The sequence below is a fragment of the Coregonus clupeaformis genome, chromosome 27 (genome assembly GCF_020615455.1).
Source record: "Coregonus clupeaformis isolate EN_2021a chromosome 27, ASM2061545v1, whole genome shotgun sequence".
Taxonomy (NCBI): domain Eukaryota; kingdom Metazoa; phylum Chordata; class Actinopteri; order Salmoniformes; family Salmonidae; genus Coregonus; species Coregonus clupeaformis.
Window position 1 is genome coordinate 18,102,314 of NC_059218.1, and position 16,751 is coordinate 18,119,064.

The following is a 16,751-nucleotide window of genomic DNA, read 5'->3' on the forward strand; positions in this document are numbered from 1 at the left end:
ATCATGCAAGTACTCGAACAGTAGAAGAAAATCTAATGGCCATCCCTAGTATGGCTACACTCAGTGCTTCAACAACAGTCCAAGAGGTTTTACCAAAAGCTACAAAGAGGATCTAAGGGCGAAGGCAGCATCCATTATGATCTGCTAGTTTTCCACAGCCCTTATGAAATATGGGCATAAATTACACTGTAAGCAGTTACATAACAGGGCTGGCACAATAATCGTATAATCGTGTAACCGACAATTATGGACAATAAATAGTTTACCCAAATGCAGTTTTTCATTTTTACATGAAGTGGGTACATTTGGTAATAATTTCACGAGCAGAACAGCACGGTTGGGAGGAGAAGCTTCATTTCCAAAACTGCCAAGTGGTCAAAACCATTCGGTTTTGAGACAGGGGTGACACCAAAGCTGGGTTTGATTCATTAGGTACGTCTTAGCTAATCTTCAAAAAGATGCATTACAAACTCAAAACATTTTTCTCCAAAAACTACAATTATGACAATAACCATGGCCAATTGCATGACAATGAATCATTACCCAATATTCCATAATCGTCACAACCCTATCACCGGGGGCAAACTACCAGCCCTCCAATACACCTACAGTACCCGATGTCACAGGAAAGCCAAAAAGATCATCAAGGACAACAACCACCCGAGCCACTGCCTGTTCACCCCGCTATCATCCAGAAGGCGAGGTCAGTACAAGTGCATCAAAGCTGGGACCGAGAGACTGAAAAACAGCTCCTATCTCAAGGCCATCAGACTGTTAAATAGCCTTCGCTAGCACATTAGAGGCTGCTGCCTATATACACAGATTAGAAATCACTGGCCACTTTAATAAATGGAACACTAGTCACTTTAATAATGTTTACATATATTGCATTACTCATCTCATATGTATATACTGTATTCTATACTATTCTACTGTATCTTAGTCTATGCCGCTCTGACATTGCTCGTCCATATATTTATTTATATATTCTTAATTCCATTGCTTTATTTAGATTTGTGTGTATTGGGTATATGTTGTGAAATTGTTAGATATTATAATAATAATAATAATAATAATAATAATATGCCATTTAGCATATTACTTTTTAGATATACTGCACTGTCGGAGCTAGAAACACAAGCATTTTGCTACACCCGCAATAACATCTGCTAAACACGTGTATGTGACCAATAACATTTTATTTTATTTGACATGGCCTAATCGTTTGTTCTCTGTGACCATATTGACACATATGCAGGATCTGCAATGCATTCTCATTTACATCTGTGTTGCGTTGAAAGTGCCGGAGCAAAGGGCCAGCTATCATCAACACAATGCCCTCTGAGCATTGTTTAGTTTGGAAACTCATTACATGGGCCCCTTTAAAACCTCTTCAGAAAGAGAGTTGTGTACATGTGGGTCCAGAACATCGCTGGATAATGAAAGCAAGCTCTTCAACAGTATCATATTACTTTCAATACAGCTTCATAGCCACAACACAGTACAGCAGTGGCACTCATCTGTCCCAGAGAGAAGAGACCTATCTGGACAAACAAAGCATACCTCATGGATATGCCTTCCCCACTCCCCAATATTTTACCTGAGGTATAAACGGTGACAATGAGCTGGCACTTGATATAGATTACATTTGCATATAGATTACTCTGTTGCTCGTCAGTGCACTGACAATGCATCTCCATTCAGAGGATAAGGACACAGACACTAAGCCTATCTAAGGCAAACATATGAAAGGCACTCTCCACTAGCCTACCTATTGTTATTGGAGTGAGGAGGATTCACCATCTTCATCGAATGTTTTCATAATTTATCTGCAGAAAAGCCTAACAGTAGGAAAAATAGGGAGCCAAATGAACAGCCCTCTTACCAGTGCGATTCGGTAGGCTACTGATGAGTCACTCGCTTTAATGTCACTGTCTGGCAAGTCCTGATGGACTTCCTATCAAAAATACAAAGGAGATCTTTAGTTTACGTGTCCCGATGCGATACCATGGACATAACTACGTTGCATGATTTATGAATTGCAAGGATATGTGAGATCAACTTTATTCAGTTAGTTCGACACCTTTTATAAACTAGTCAAGCTTGTTGTTCGTCAATAAAAGCATAGTAAGCCTATGAGCCACCACTCCGTGGCTGCACAAGAAACACAAAAGAAAATAAATGAATGTGCCAGAAAAAACAACAAGCTAAGTAGATTTCGACTCATCGTTACCACATTATATGGGACGTGCAAATTCACTCAGAGACGATGAAAGAGCATCATGCGCTCCCCTCAGTGTAGAAATTCGACTGAAACCACAGCGAGCGCAGCAGCGTACACAACTCACACCCCCAGGTACCGGGACAGACGGCAGACTGTCAAACCAGCAGTGTTTCCCTGTCATCGTTCACGTTGTGACTGACAGGCGACTGTCCTATCAATAGATTGCAAGAAGATGCATAGCATTTATTCTAGCGGGCTGACTATTTTCTGATTAGCGAATTGAGTCTGTATAGCTGACAGCAAGCGCTAGTGGAAAACACTCAGTGCCAGGGGACTGAGCCCTGTGGCATCTCATTAAGGCGTAAAATCTGTCTGACAAGGCATAGATAAACAACAAACATGTTCAATGTTTCTCAAGCTTTTTTAATAGCAGGGAGTGGAGAGCTATTGTCCTTCCTCCTTGGAAGAGTGCTAACGCCCTTGCACCTTAGAAGACTGCTGGATGAGTCCTCACGAAACCAGGACAAACATTTTATCCATAAAATGGCCCTTTGGAAGAAGGATTGTTGACATATGCTTGACATTTGTATCTAAAAGCATAATTAAGAAATATTTAAAGTTGGCATATTTATGACATTTTGGACTTACCTAGGCCTCCTTTAAGACTCCATAATGTTTCATATGTAGGTGCTACAAAGCAAAAACTGGTGTCATATGAACCTTTACCCCTTGCTATGAAATATGAGTGGTATTTAAAACATAATAATATTTAATTCATTTTGAAAAATATAAACATGATTAAAACATATATATATATATATATATATTGTTTAACATAATATACTCTACAGGCATTTCAAAGTTCACGAGTGGGATCTCTGCTACATTTTTGCTCTGTAGCACATACATATAAAACATTATGGAGTCTTAAAGATGCACTATGCAGAAATCGCTCCGCCATTTCCTGGTTGCTAAAATTCGAGTAGTCTGCCTAATTTCAGTTTGTGACAAAACAATCAACTATAGTGTAGAGAATCATTGTACCATCTAAACCGCTGTGAAATATATTTTCCATAACCCAAAATATTGTATTTTCAGCTGTTTGAAGCCGGTCTACAAAACCGAAAGAACTTCAGAACGGGAAGCATAGAAATAGCACACAGAACAGATCTACCGCTTCTTAGAATTGGTTTCAATGAGAATGACAGATCTATAACTCACATTTCCAAAATGTCATAAATATGCCAACTTTGATTGTTTTTTATTATGCTTTTAGATACAAAATGTAAATTACATGTTAACAATCCTTCCTCCAAAAGGACCATTCTATGGATTAAATGTCATGAGAATCACAGAATTCATGGTCATTTTTGTCCTGGTTTTGTGAGGAATCACCCTGCTTAGGACTTTCCCCATTGGAAAACTGCTTAGGCTAGGTCTATAAAAACAGCACTTGAGAACAGACTAAACTGGTGTCAGCTAACCATCTGAGGGACTGCTCAGAATCATCTCAGGGATCAGTGCCGTTCCGAGGACCTGAGGTTGAGGAACATCTAGCAGGTGAAGGTTGACATAGCATCATTAGCTCTTTGTGAGGCCAAAGGCAAAATCTACATCTCAGCTATTCCTTCCTCCACTAATGGCTGTATAATTGCAATTTCTGCCATTGTGAAAGCATCTTGCTCAAAAAAGAAAATATAGAGCAGTTCCTCTTGGAACGCTTTCAAATTAACACCACTTTCAGTCAGGCATAGCAAGAAGCATATACAGCAGCTCAATACCGCATAAGGCTGCAGGCCTAATTGTGTTGTAGTGAAGGATAAACACAAACAACGTTGTGATGTGAGTCATCCTCCAAAGAATTCAGTCCTTCACTATCGTATTTTGTCATGAAACAACAGTCAGACCAGGTATGAAAGGGCTGATGCTCGACTACACGTCCTTGAGGGACAGCCAATCAGGAAACTAAAGAAAATGACTGTGCGGATTGGAAAGAAACGTGAATGGCTTTTGCTTTCTTTCCAAGGCGCGCTCTTCACTCGCTTATTTGAAGGGGCCACAAGATTCATAGTGGCTATTATTGGTCTGATGACAGAGTTGGCTATGGCTGGGGGCTTTATGGCAGTACAGATTATAGTATTGCACTATGGAATGTGCTCTGGTCAATGGAGGCCTTGTTCACTGGAGTGAATAGAGAATGCGACTTTCTGCCCCTTTATCTACAGCTGCGCACCACATCGTAACACAACATGTCTGACTCCCTTAGTGTGCGTTTGTGTGTATGTGTGTTGATGTAGGGCTAGTGCATGTCCATCTCTAATTGCCTGTAGAGAGATGGGGCTGTCAGCCCGCCATGCTCTCCTGGGTTAGAAACGGGATAAGACTTCCACTGCCACCACACCTCAATGGATTATCTACAATCACACTAATAGCCACATAGTTCAGGGAGAAAAGTGAGCAGAACAGAAAGAGAGAAAGTGAAAGAAAAGTGAGCGAGCAAGAAAAAGGGAGAGACGAGTAAGAGAGAGTTAAGTTGCAAGTGCACAATTTGAGAGAAGGGTGGAGAATCATAACCAATGAGTGAATGAGTATTAGTAATAGGCTAGTACGCCAGTCTGAGAGAGAGAGAGAGAGAGAGAGAGAGAGAGAGAGAGAGAGAGAGAGAGAGAGAGAGAGAGAGAGAGAGAACGAATTGTGTAGTCTATAATAAGCAGGAACGAGAGGGCCTAAATGAGTGAAAGCAGGCCTATCTCGGGGCCTCTCCTAGAGTTGGGCGATATGGACAAAAATCCATAATCGCAATCAATGTAGCCATTTTTTTGTGATAATGATAAATCTGCCATAAATACTTGTTTGGGGAGGTGCTAGAGCTTGGCAACATGGACCAAAAGTATTATTGTGATAACTAACCATTTTGCACAATAAAAATAAATACACCGATAAAAAACATGTTTTAATGGACAGTTACTTTAAATTAGCAGCAGGGCTCTAGACAATTTATTTCCAGTAAGACAACAGAGATGGTAGCTTATGATAAAAAACAAAAAGGAAGCTAATTTATCTAACATATTCAGGGAGCACATGATTGATATTTTGATGTGCAACCTGTCAAAAAAGGATCCAGATGTATTTTTGGCTCTTCAGAGAATTTGCCAACGTCTTTGTGCATATTAGCCTATAGGTTATATTATTCACCACCTGAGGAAGTGGGAACTCAAAACACTTAGCTAGATTGCTAACTCTAAATATATTGTTGCTACATAGCCATGTAGGCTAATTGATTAATATATCAGTAAATGTAGGCTAATGTCCTACAAAAACATTCTAGCACTAGGCCTAGGCTAACTAATGTAGGCCTATTCACTGAAAATGGCGAACTCTGCTCCACGGGCGCATCAAAAACCATACTACAGCCTACTCTGGTTGTAAAGTGAACTCAATATTAAGAGGTGAGAAATACATTATATACACTCATAAAAAGCTGTGACTCTCCTTTCTCCAACTAGAACAACGGTCAAATGCTTGTGCTTCTCAGAATGCATTTCTCCCTCCTCCGTGCGCAGTGACGAAAGGGTGTAAGAGTGGCTTGCTCACACAGCTGCCGACAGCGAAACAGGGACAGGCAAACACACACACTTGACTGGGCCTCTGACGTCTGTACACACTGAGGGCCAAACAGAAGGAAGTTAGTGGGTGCCTCAGGGATAAGAGGTCAAAATAAAATGTATGCATGCATGACTAAATCGCCTCAGATAAAAATAAATAAAAAATAAAGTGTCTGCTAAATGGCATATATGATTACACAGTGCATTCGGAAAGTATTTGGAAACACATTTGCAAAAATTTATAAAAAACGGTTATGCTTTTTCATTATGGGGTATTGTGTGTAGATTTATGAGGAAAACAATGAACTTAATCCATTTTAGAATAAGGCTGTAATGTAACAAAATGTGTAAAAAGTCAACGGTCTGAATACTTTCCGAATGCACTGTATATTATAAATGCATTAAATTGCCAATGTTACCGGGGTTTTCCAGGGAATCCATGTACCAGTCTGTACTGCCCAGATACTAATTACCATACTTCGTTCTACACACTCCCTCTCTCCTCCCTCTGTGACAACTAGCCATGTATGCAACCGCAAACATTATCTCCTTTTGTAATTTCTATACAGACCTACTGTTACTGGCATATACTCGTATCATCATGGTTTGTATTTACCAAGGGGTTTCCCAGATAAGTAAGCCTGTCAGGACCCAATCATTGGAGGACTGAGGCATATTTACAATTAAACTGTCAGCCATCAGCAGCTGTAGAGTTGATTACACACACGAACACACACACACACACACACACACACACACACACACACACACACACACACACACATCCTACATTATGAGTAATCAGGTATATCAGAGGAGAGCAGTGTGTGTGTGTGTGTGTGTGTGTGTGTGTGTGTGTGTGTGTGGAGGGCTGGACTCCATTCACTTCACAGCAAGATAGAGTAGCTGGCTGACTACTTAAAAGGTTATTCATGACGCAGAGAGCCAGAGAGCATGTAGGAGAGGAGAGAGGGATAGGTGTTGGAGAGGAGAAGAGGGGATGTATGATGAGTAAAGGTGACAGATGTACGTGAGGAGGAGAGGGCGACAGAAAGAGTAGAGGGGGATGTGAAGAAGAGAGGAAGAGAGGGATGCGTGTGAATGGCAGAAAGAAGGAATTGTGTGAAGAGATGGCAGCATGTGAAGAGATGACGTACATACTTCAATCGCAGAGGTGAGACTGGACTTCAGGAAGGAGGAGAGAAGGATGGATACAGAGACTATTAGCAGGATGAGGATTAGGTTACATACAAGGAGAGAGTGTGCAGTACACTGAAGAAGAGAAGAAAAGCAGGTGGATGGGGAAGGATTATGGGGATAGGAAGGATAGGCTAAGGCTAAGCTACAGTGTTAGCATAGCGAGAGAGCCTTAATCTCCAGTCTGAGTTAGTGCTACAGTAGTGCTAGCTAGCTCCCTGACGAGATATGCTGCCTGATAGGCTGCTCTCATTACCAAGAAACGTACGCTGCCCATTGCCTCACCACAGTGCAACATACATGTCTTCCTATGGTTTAACTAGCCTCTGGGGGCTGATGCAAACTTCAATATCTATTCTAGCCCTAGCCCACAAAACGTTGCCCATGCCTTGCCTTTGGCGAGGGCCTTCATGTTCAGAGCATTTCCAGACATATTAAGCTCTCGGCATTAACCGATTTTCCCTCTACGTACTCATTTACATGTCTACAGTAGTACGTGTTTCAATAATAACTGTGTTTAATAACAGTGGAGCGGCCAAAGAGAGAGATCTGTGTTAAGGGCCTGTGGCTTTAAAAAGCCACCATAGGCATATAAACTCCCTGCAGAACTCTGCTCTGCGTGTTTGGTGTGAAAGTTTGTGTCTGTCTGTCAGTGGCCCAGTGTAATGGTGAATGAACTGGGTCAAAGGGCAGGTCATTAGTCCACCATCCCTCCTCCTCCTCCTCCTCCCTTCCATATGGAGCAGTAAAAGCTCTTCCCTTTCAGACAGTAACCCACCACCTCTCGGGTGAGTGGCGTCATCACGGCAACCGCTGTTAGGGGAGGCTAAAGAGATACACCCCGCCTCTTGAGTGACATACACATATACATGTGGTAGAAACCTGCTCTGTGTTGAGGGAGTGAGATCCTTCAGTTCACATTCATCCAACCTGCCCTGGTGATGTTTACTATTTTCAGTGTCAAACACAGTAAATTATTTAAGCTAGGACACACACACTCAAACAAAAATTGGCACCTGCTGTAGTTGTCTTATCCAAACAGAGCTCAGGTGGCCAATAAAGCCGGTGAATTCTAAAAGGAGGTAGCTAGGTGAGAGGCAGGAGGAGTATTGTAGTCTGTCCGATGCAATACTCTGCCATGGGACAGACATGTTCCGGGTGCCAGAGTCAGTGGTCTGGACAGAGAGGGCAGGGTGATAAAGGAGGCAGGAGGGGCTGCAGCTGGCCTGGTACCTGGGCAGATAGAGAAAGCTTCCTGTCTCCAGGGCTGGCATTCATCTCCCCATCTCTCACTGTGTGTGTGTGTGTGTGTGTGTGTGTGTGTGTCAGCGAGCATGTTCACACGCACTCTGGGCATAAGCAGATCTCCCAACAGTCTCTGCCGGCCAACTGGGACTCGCTGACCCACTTCAAGTTCATCCAGTGAAATATGCTGGGAACCAATTACACAACACTCAGGGTAGTGCTCTCAGTCTGTCTTCTCTCTCTCCCTCTCTCCAACCTAACCCTAGGGGGAGCTAGGGGTTAATTTGCGACTGGGTGTCCCTGGCTGTTTCTGAAATGACACCCTATTCCCTTTATAGTGCACTACTTTTGAACAAGGCCTATCGGGAATAGGCTGCCATTTGGGACCCATCTCTGAGCTGTTCAAAGGAGAGAAGGGAAGTAGTTGTTGAGTAGTGTGTGTGTGTAGAGCGGAAATGTGAGTCGCACAGTCTCTGATGTGACAGTATAGAGTTATTTATAGAAGGTAGTAGCACTCATCTGGTTAATATCCTAGAATGTGATTAGCCTATAAGTCTTGCAGTCTTATGAAAGGAGCTTTTTCATCCTGATACTGTAGACTGCTGCAGGAATGCTGCCTGCCTGCTGGGTCAATGACGAAACTCGTCACCCAGAGAATTAGGCCCAAAGAAAAAATAAATAAAATAAATAAATAAATAAAGATTCCTACGGAGGGAGGGAGGCTGCTGTACAACTTTGAAGTCGTCTTCGTCTGGCACAGAAGAAGAGAGTAAAGAAAAGGCCACTTCCTCAATGTGAAGGAACAGCAGAGTGCCAATGGCTAGGAGGCCTGGCTAGCTGCCGTGTGGTTTCATGGTTTCACTACAGACAATGCAGTCTACTTGATAATGAACTTGTTTACAGACACTATAGAACACTTCCATTGAAACGTCTGTCATGCCAAACAATTCCTTAGAAGATGGCTAAAGTAGAAACAGTATAGCAGCCAGGTTAAAGCCAAGCTGATGTTGAATGAAATCAAAATGCTGCTAATGTTAGGTGACATTAGATCAGGCCTACTTGTTGAGGTTGTGATCTCATCTGGACACAGGGTTTGTGATACGTTTAGGAAGGCATGTGTCAAGACAGTCACGCGATGTGATGGGGTGAGAAGATTGACGTGACTCGTGTGAAGAGCTCTGGAAAACAACTGTGTTTTCAGGTGTATGTTACCTCTATGCCACACATGATGGAGCTTTGTGTTACCTCTGCACCGGACTCACCGCTAGCGGGCACCGCAGGAGAGGTGCAGGCAGCTCCTCAATCATTCAGGGGATGACATTGGGGTTAGGGAGGTCCACACAAACACTGTACACACACACCTCCAGCTCTTCCTCAGCTTACCACTCTGGCCAAGACGACGTGGGAATGCATCAGAAAGGCCCGAGAGTTGAGAAAATGGAAGTGAATTTCAATGGGAATGGGTGGAAAGATGACACTGTTAGGCATCAGTGGCAGCGGCATGGGGCCTAACTGAACCGGCTCTTCCAGTTTCCAAGGTTTTGGTTCTCACCAGTGTCCTCGATTCTCTGCTGTCTTACGGGACAAGGGAGAACAAAACCATGATTGTTTTCTTTGAATCTCTGCTGCAATGAGGTTAAGTAATCTGATCTGGGTGACAAACACACTTGATAAACTTTAAAATGACTCAAACCAAATCGAAACTGTGTAGAAATGATAATGGACCTATATTTATAGAGTTTCTTGACTGTCCAGCGCTTTAACAATCACTAGACAGTCAGGGAGCATAGAAAATTCACAAAACGATGGATACAGGAAATATACATAACCAACCTCCGGACCTCATTGACCACATCTTCCTCCCCCTCTACAGTTCACACACACTAACCTGCTCACGCCAGGCCTGCTAGGAGTCTAGATAATATCTCTCTCACTCACCCCCCCTTCCTCCTTTCTTCCTTCTCCTCCCCCTCGGTCTCTCTTGCTCTCGTGTTCTCTCCATTTCAGTGTTAAGGTTCTGGCAACAGTCCTTCCTTCAATATCAGAACGGTCCTGGAACACTTGGTTTGAACAGAGGATGATGACTGATCAAAACTCATTTTCTCATGGCTCTCTCTTGTCCCTCTGCAGCAGACATATGGTGAGCAATATGTTTGGGACATCGAATCGTAATAAAGTCAAAGTATCGAATCGCAATGCATATAGAATTGTGAGAATCGCAATACATATCGTATCGGGCACCTAAGTATCGTGATAATATAGTTTTCATGAGGTCCCTGGCAATTCTCAGCCCTAGAAGAGAAGATTTCCAATACTACCTAATTTGAGCAGCTAATTGACCTGGGTACGTCTTCATTTCAATTCCCTTTGAGATGCCTATCATAATTATTCTGATCAATAACTCCCAGTACATTAATGCTGCGTTAGACACGCATGGCCCCGGGAATGCAGCCTTATAGCTTTCATCTTATTGGCTCAGTCTCTCAAAGCTCTGGGATCGCCAGGATGTCACAGCAGCCCCTGAGACTGAAAATACACAGGCACAGGATTGGCCAACCAAACATAAAACACTGCATGTTTGATTGACAGCCTGTCAGGCTTTTTTGTAGGCTGAGAATGCCCACAAATACAGATTGAATTCCAATGCTCAAAGCACTTCACATTGCAATGGAGAGAACTCGCCTCATCCACCACAATGCAACACTAACCTGAAGCCTTTCAAGCTGGCTAGTCTAGGCTACATCTTTATTGCCCACTACCCAATGAGTCCTTTTGACCGACATTTGGGGAAACACTGGTGTCAGTCCTTAACCAAGTTAGAGACAACATAACAAGACAAAGACAAGGCCATGGTAAACACATGGTCAGCTATGCTCACTTAGTAAAGAAAATGTGTGTGTGTGTGGGTGTTAGCTTCCTTTCTGCCTTACTAATGGCAGAAACAGGATTTTCGTCCCACAGTAAGATGACCACCAGAGCACTGGCCAGTCACACTATGTCCAAAGGCCAAAGCCACAGACAGAAAGATGAGATGAGAGCACATCAAATAGCACTGGATCTCATCCACAGATCTAAAATGTCCATGTGGAGTCTCTATTGCACAGATAGCACAACACAAACTGAGTCCTTCATTTGATACAGCAATGCAATATGAAATACAGCTTTTAAAAGACCTTTAAACTCCATAAAAAATGCATGCACTTGACAAACAAGTAAATACAAAAATCATGAGGCGGCCACAAACTTTTAACTCTCTTTGTCTTTTCCTGAGGGGGAAAAATGTTTTCGCAGAATAACATGTAGAGGACACACCATGTTGACTCCAAGATCAGGGTTTCTTAATCCTGCTCCTGGGGACCCAAAGGGGTGTACATTTTAGTTTTTGTCCTAGCACTACACACCTGATTCAAATAATCAACTTATCAAGCCTTTGGACCTGGGTCTGCGTGGAATCAGGTGTGTAATGCTAGGGCAAAAACTAAAATGTACATCCCTTTAGGTCCCCAGGAGCAGGATTAAGAAACACTGATCTAGAAGTTGAGTGGAGCAAACTTTGGTGTGTGACTCTGTGACCACTTCCTATGTGACAATGACGAGAGTGCGAGTTCAGGTGAGCAACAATAGCCTAAGCTTGCAGCATGGGAGCTCAACTTTTAGAATGGTTTCACTTTGGTTCTCAATCACAAAATACCAGTAACAAATGCCAGTTTCAAAGAAAACGTTAGAGTACTCTCAATAATTGAGTACTAAAGTACTCGCATGTTAGCGTGAAAAGGCGATGAAGGCTAAAATGCTTGTGGGATGCTATTTGTTGTTTCAATTACTGGTTGTTCTGACACACAACTAAAAACGTTACGTAACATTTTCACTGCACTTGACATAGCCTAGCCCAGGGGTAGGTAACTAGATCCAGCCGCGGGCCGATTTTTTTTTTTTTTTGTACTTTATTTATAGATTTTCAGATATGAGAACAGAAAAACAGTACAACCCCAACTTCTCCCATCCACCCACCCACCCACCCATCCCGCAAATTTGTCATTTGAGTAATGGAGACGGTGCAAAACTTTGAACTGAATGAGCCCATGCCTTATGCACAATGATGAGGTGTGGATACGCCCAATACTTTGTTGCCATATGTCATCGGGTAGCTTGCCATCCATGTCTTGCTCCCATGCAGATTTTGTATTTGCCAAGGAAGGCGGATTAATGTTCTGTATTATGTCGTATAATCTGGAGATTGTGCCCTTAAAATACAGGTAAAAATTCCAAGCACCTCTCGACTGGACACTTAGCGGGCTCGAGTGGAAATTAAGGGAAATGTTTTTTTTTTGCAAAGCTGTAAGTTTGCAGGTATCTAAAAAAGTGGGTATTGGGAATATTATGGTCAACCCTCAGAGTATCGAATGAGACTAATGTGTTATCAACAAATAGGTCACAAAAAAACACCAGACCATTCCTATGCCAGAACTGGAATGCTGTGTCAATCTGCGACGCTGGGAAGAGATGATTAGATGTTAATGGAGAGAAGCAGCTTGCTTGTTTAAGGCTAAAGTGATTTTTGGAATTGGGACCAGATTGTAAGGGAGTTCTTGACAATGGGATTCAAAACATGGGTGCCAAGGTTCATGAGCAGTTGGGGAGCACAGGTGCGAGACAGGAGAAGTTGGAAGGCTGGACTGTAACTCCATGATGGCCCAAGTTGGACCATCCTTGTTTTCAAATGTAGAAACCCAATAAACACATTTAGATATATTTGCTGACCAGTAGTAGTGTAAAAAATTGGGCTTAGGTCTCTCTAGACATACCTTTCTCATTCGTGGATTTGACTTATTCCAAATGAAGTTAGAAATGCAGCTGTCCAGTTGTTTGAACATCGACTTTGGCAGAAAAATACTTGGTAGTACAGTAATCTTAACATAATTAATGCGACCTGCTAATGAAATGAGAAGAGACGACCACCTTATGAAATCCTGCTTAGTGGGCTCCAGGAGTGTTTTGAAGTTGTTTAAACAGAGCCTTAAATGAGCGTGTGACCTTTATCCCCAAATAAGTAAAGCGCTGATGCTCCACCTTAACTGATTAATGGAGAGGAGCACACTTTTTGTTAGGTTTAACTTATAACCACAGAATATCCCAAAACCTTGTAGCATGCCCAAAAGATAGGGTATAGACTCAACAGGGTTAGAGATGTATAAAAGAAGATCGTCTGCATATAAGGCCACCTTGTGAGTTACGTCGCCCCTTAGTATTCCCTTAATCCTCTCCTTGTACGTTTGCCCACTGACAAATAAATGATCAGTCTATCATTTTAATGGTAGGTTTATTTGAACAGTGAGAGAATAACAATTGGTGCGATTATTCACAAATGGAAGAAACACACAAGACTGTCAATCTCCCTCGGCCTGGGGCTCCATGCAAGATCTCACCTCGTGGAGTTGCAATGATCATGAGAACGGTGAGGAATCAGCCCAGAACTACATGGGATGATCTTGTCAATGATCTCAAGGCAGCTGGGACCATAGTCACCAAGAAAACAATTGGTAACACACTACGCCGTGAAGGACTGAAATCCTGCAGCGCCCGCAAGGTCCCCCTGCTCAAGAAAGCACATATACAGGCCCGTCTAAAGTTTGCCAATGAACATCTGAATGATTCAGAGGAGAACTGGGTGAAAGTGTTGTGGTCAGATGAGACCAAAATCGAGCTCTTTGGCATCAACTCAACTCGCCGTGTTTGGAGGAGGAGGAATGCTGCCTATGACCCCAAGAACACCATCCCCGCCGTCAAACATGGAGGTGGAAACATTCTGCTTTGGGGGTGTTTTTCTGCTAAGGGGACAGGACAACTTCAACGCATCAAAGGGGCGATGGACGGGGCCATGTACCGTCAAATCTTGGGTGAGAACCTCCTTCCCTCAGCCAGGGCATTGAAAATGAGTCGTGGATGGGTATTCCAGCATGACAATGACCCAAAACACACGGCCAAGGCAACAAAGGAGTGGCACAAGAAGAAGCACATTAAGGTCCTGGAGTGGCCTAGCCAGTCTCCAGACCTTAATCCCATAGAAAATCTGTAGAGGGAGGTGAAGGTTCGAGTTGCCAAACGTCAGCCTCGAAACCTTAATGACTTGGAGAAGATCTGCAAAGAGGAGTGGGACAAAATCCCTCCTGAGATGTGTGCAAACCTGGTGGCCAACTACAAGAAACGTCTGACCTCTGTGATTGCCAACAAGGGTTTTGCCACCAAGTACTAAGTCATGTTTTGCAGAGGGGTGAAATACATATTTCCCGCATTAAAATACAAATCAATTTATAATATTTTTGACATGCGTTTTTCTGGATTTTGTTGTTGTTATTCTGTCTCTCACTGTTCAAAAAAACCTACCATTAAAATTATAGACTGATCATGTCTTTGTCAGTGGGCAAATGTATAAAATCAGCAGGGGATCAAATACTTTTTCCCCCTCACTGTAACATTAAATAGCCAGCGCATATTATAGAAAGATTGCCTACCTGAGATAACTCCGGTTTGGTTAGAGTTAATTATATTAGGCATCACTGTCTCTAAACTGCACGAGAGGACCTTAGTGATAATTGTATAATCGCAGCACAGTTTAGCTATGAACAGGGTAGACCGCAATCTGCCTAAGGTCTCGAGACCCTCTCTCACGCCGAAAATGCGACCGTTCCCCAGGCACTGTCTATTCTCAAGGTCCTCGACCTCGGAAGTAAGTTTGACGACATCTGATGATAGCCGGGTGACTTGCTCTTCCAGTGTCACCACTTTGTCGGAGTAAGTATTTGCGCCGCCCTCTAGGCTATTCAGACAGGTGTCCTGTTTCGCCAAGTCTTCTTTAACGGAGTCGATCTTTGTGTTGACCTCGGTGGCGAGAGTGGCTATTTGTCCTACTCTTAGCCAGCACAGTCTGTTCAGACTTAGTGATAGCCGCCATTACCTTGGCTAGGTCGGGGGGGATCAGAGTCCGTGTCAGTGTCCGGTGAGCCCAATGCTTTAGTAGAGGCCTGCTCTTTTGTGACTCGTGGCCATTGTTGTTTCAACATTTTATGATGAAAAGGCCAATAATGTAAGAAAAATTTGCCAAATTAGTTGTTATAAGCTGACATATGGAATTGTTTTAAGATGGTCATACTATGGATCATTTAGCTATTTCATTTTGAATTTTTGGACCCCTTTAGGTATAAAGAAATACAATTATTTGATAAAATATTGAATTTAGCCTTTATTACTATAGCCAGAGAAACACATTGAATAACACATTCATAAATGGCAAAAAATGAATCATAAGAAAAAAGGTTTTGAAGCGTCTGTCCTATATGTAGGATATATTAGAAAGCTCAGGATTTTATTTTTTTTTTTACACATATACTACATGACCAAAAGTATGTCGACACCTGCTCGTCAAACATCTCATTCCAAAATCATAGGCATTAATATGGAGTTGGTCCCCCACTTGCTCTAACAGCCTCCACTCTTCTGGGAAGGCTTTCCACTAGATGTGGGAAAATTGCTGCGGGGACTTGCTTCCTTTCAGCCACAAGAGCATTAGTGAGGACGAGAACTGATGTTTGGTGATTTGGCTCGCAGTCGGCGTTCCAATTCATCCCAAACGTGTTTGATGGGGTTGAGGTCCAAGCACTGTGCAGGCCGGTCAAGTTCTTCCACACCGATCGACAAACCATTTCTGTATGGACCTCGCTTTGTGCATGGGGGCATTCTCATGCTGAAACAGGAAAAGGCCTTCCCCAAACTGTTGCCACAAAGTTGGAAGCACAGAATCGTCTAGAATGTCATTGTATGCTGTAGCGTTAAGATTTCCCTTCACTGGACCTAAGAGGCCTAGCTCCTCCACCAAAAGTTGGCACTATGCATTGGGGCAGGTAGCATTCTCCTGGCATCCGCCAAACACATATTTGTCCGTTGGAGTGCCAGATGGTGAAGGGTGATTCATCACTCCAGAGAACGTGTTTCCACTGCTCAAGAGTCCAATGGTGGCGAGCTTTACAATATTCCAGCTGACTCTTGGCATTGCGCATGGTGATCTTGTGTGCGGCTGCTCGGCCATGGAAACCCATTTCATGAAGCTCCCGACTAACAGTTCTTCTGCTGACGTTGCTTCCAGAGGTAGTTTGGAACTCGGTAGTGAGAGCGTTGCAACAGAGGACAGGCGATTTTTATGCAATACTCGCTTCAGCGGTCCTGTTCTGTGAGCTTGTGTGGCCTAACACGTTGCGGCTGAGCCGTTGTTGCTCCTAGACGTTTTCACTTCACAATAACAGCACTTACAGTTAACCCGGGGCAGCTCTAGCTGGGCAGACATTTGACGAACTGACTTGTTGGAAAGGTGGCATCCTATGACGATGCCACATTGAAAGTCACTGAGCTCTTCAGTAAGGCCATTCTACTGCCAATGTTTGTCTATGGCGATTGCATGGCTGTATGCTCGATTTTATACACCTATC

At 43.1% G+C, this 16,751-nt stretch overlaps 1 protein-coding gene across 5 annotated transcripts in view; it reads right to left on the reverse strand.

Annotated features, from left to right (window-relative positions):
• Nucleotides 1–16,751, reverse strand: part of LOC121541584 (erbin) — a 123,104-nt gene that overhangs the window by 57,306 nt on the left and 49,047 nt on the right. The window contains exon 3 of one of the 5 annotated variants that reach the window (XM_041850703.2): nucleotides 1,886–1,957. The exons of the other annotated variants lie outside the window; for them this stretch is intronic. The gene's annotated coding sequence lies outside the window, so the exon portion shown is untranslated. The remainder of the gene's footprint in view (nucleotides 1–1,885; nucleotides 1,958–16,751) is intronic. 5 annotated transcript variants of the gene reach the window in all.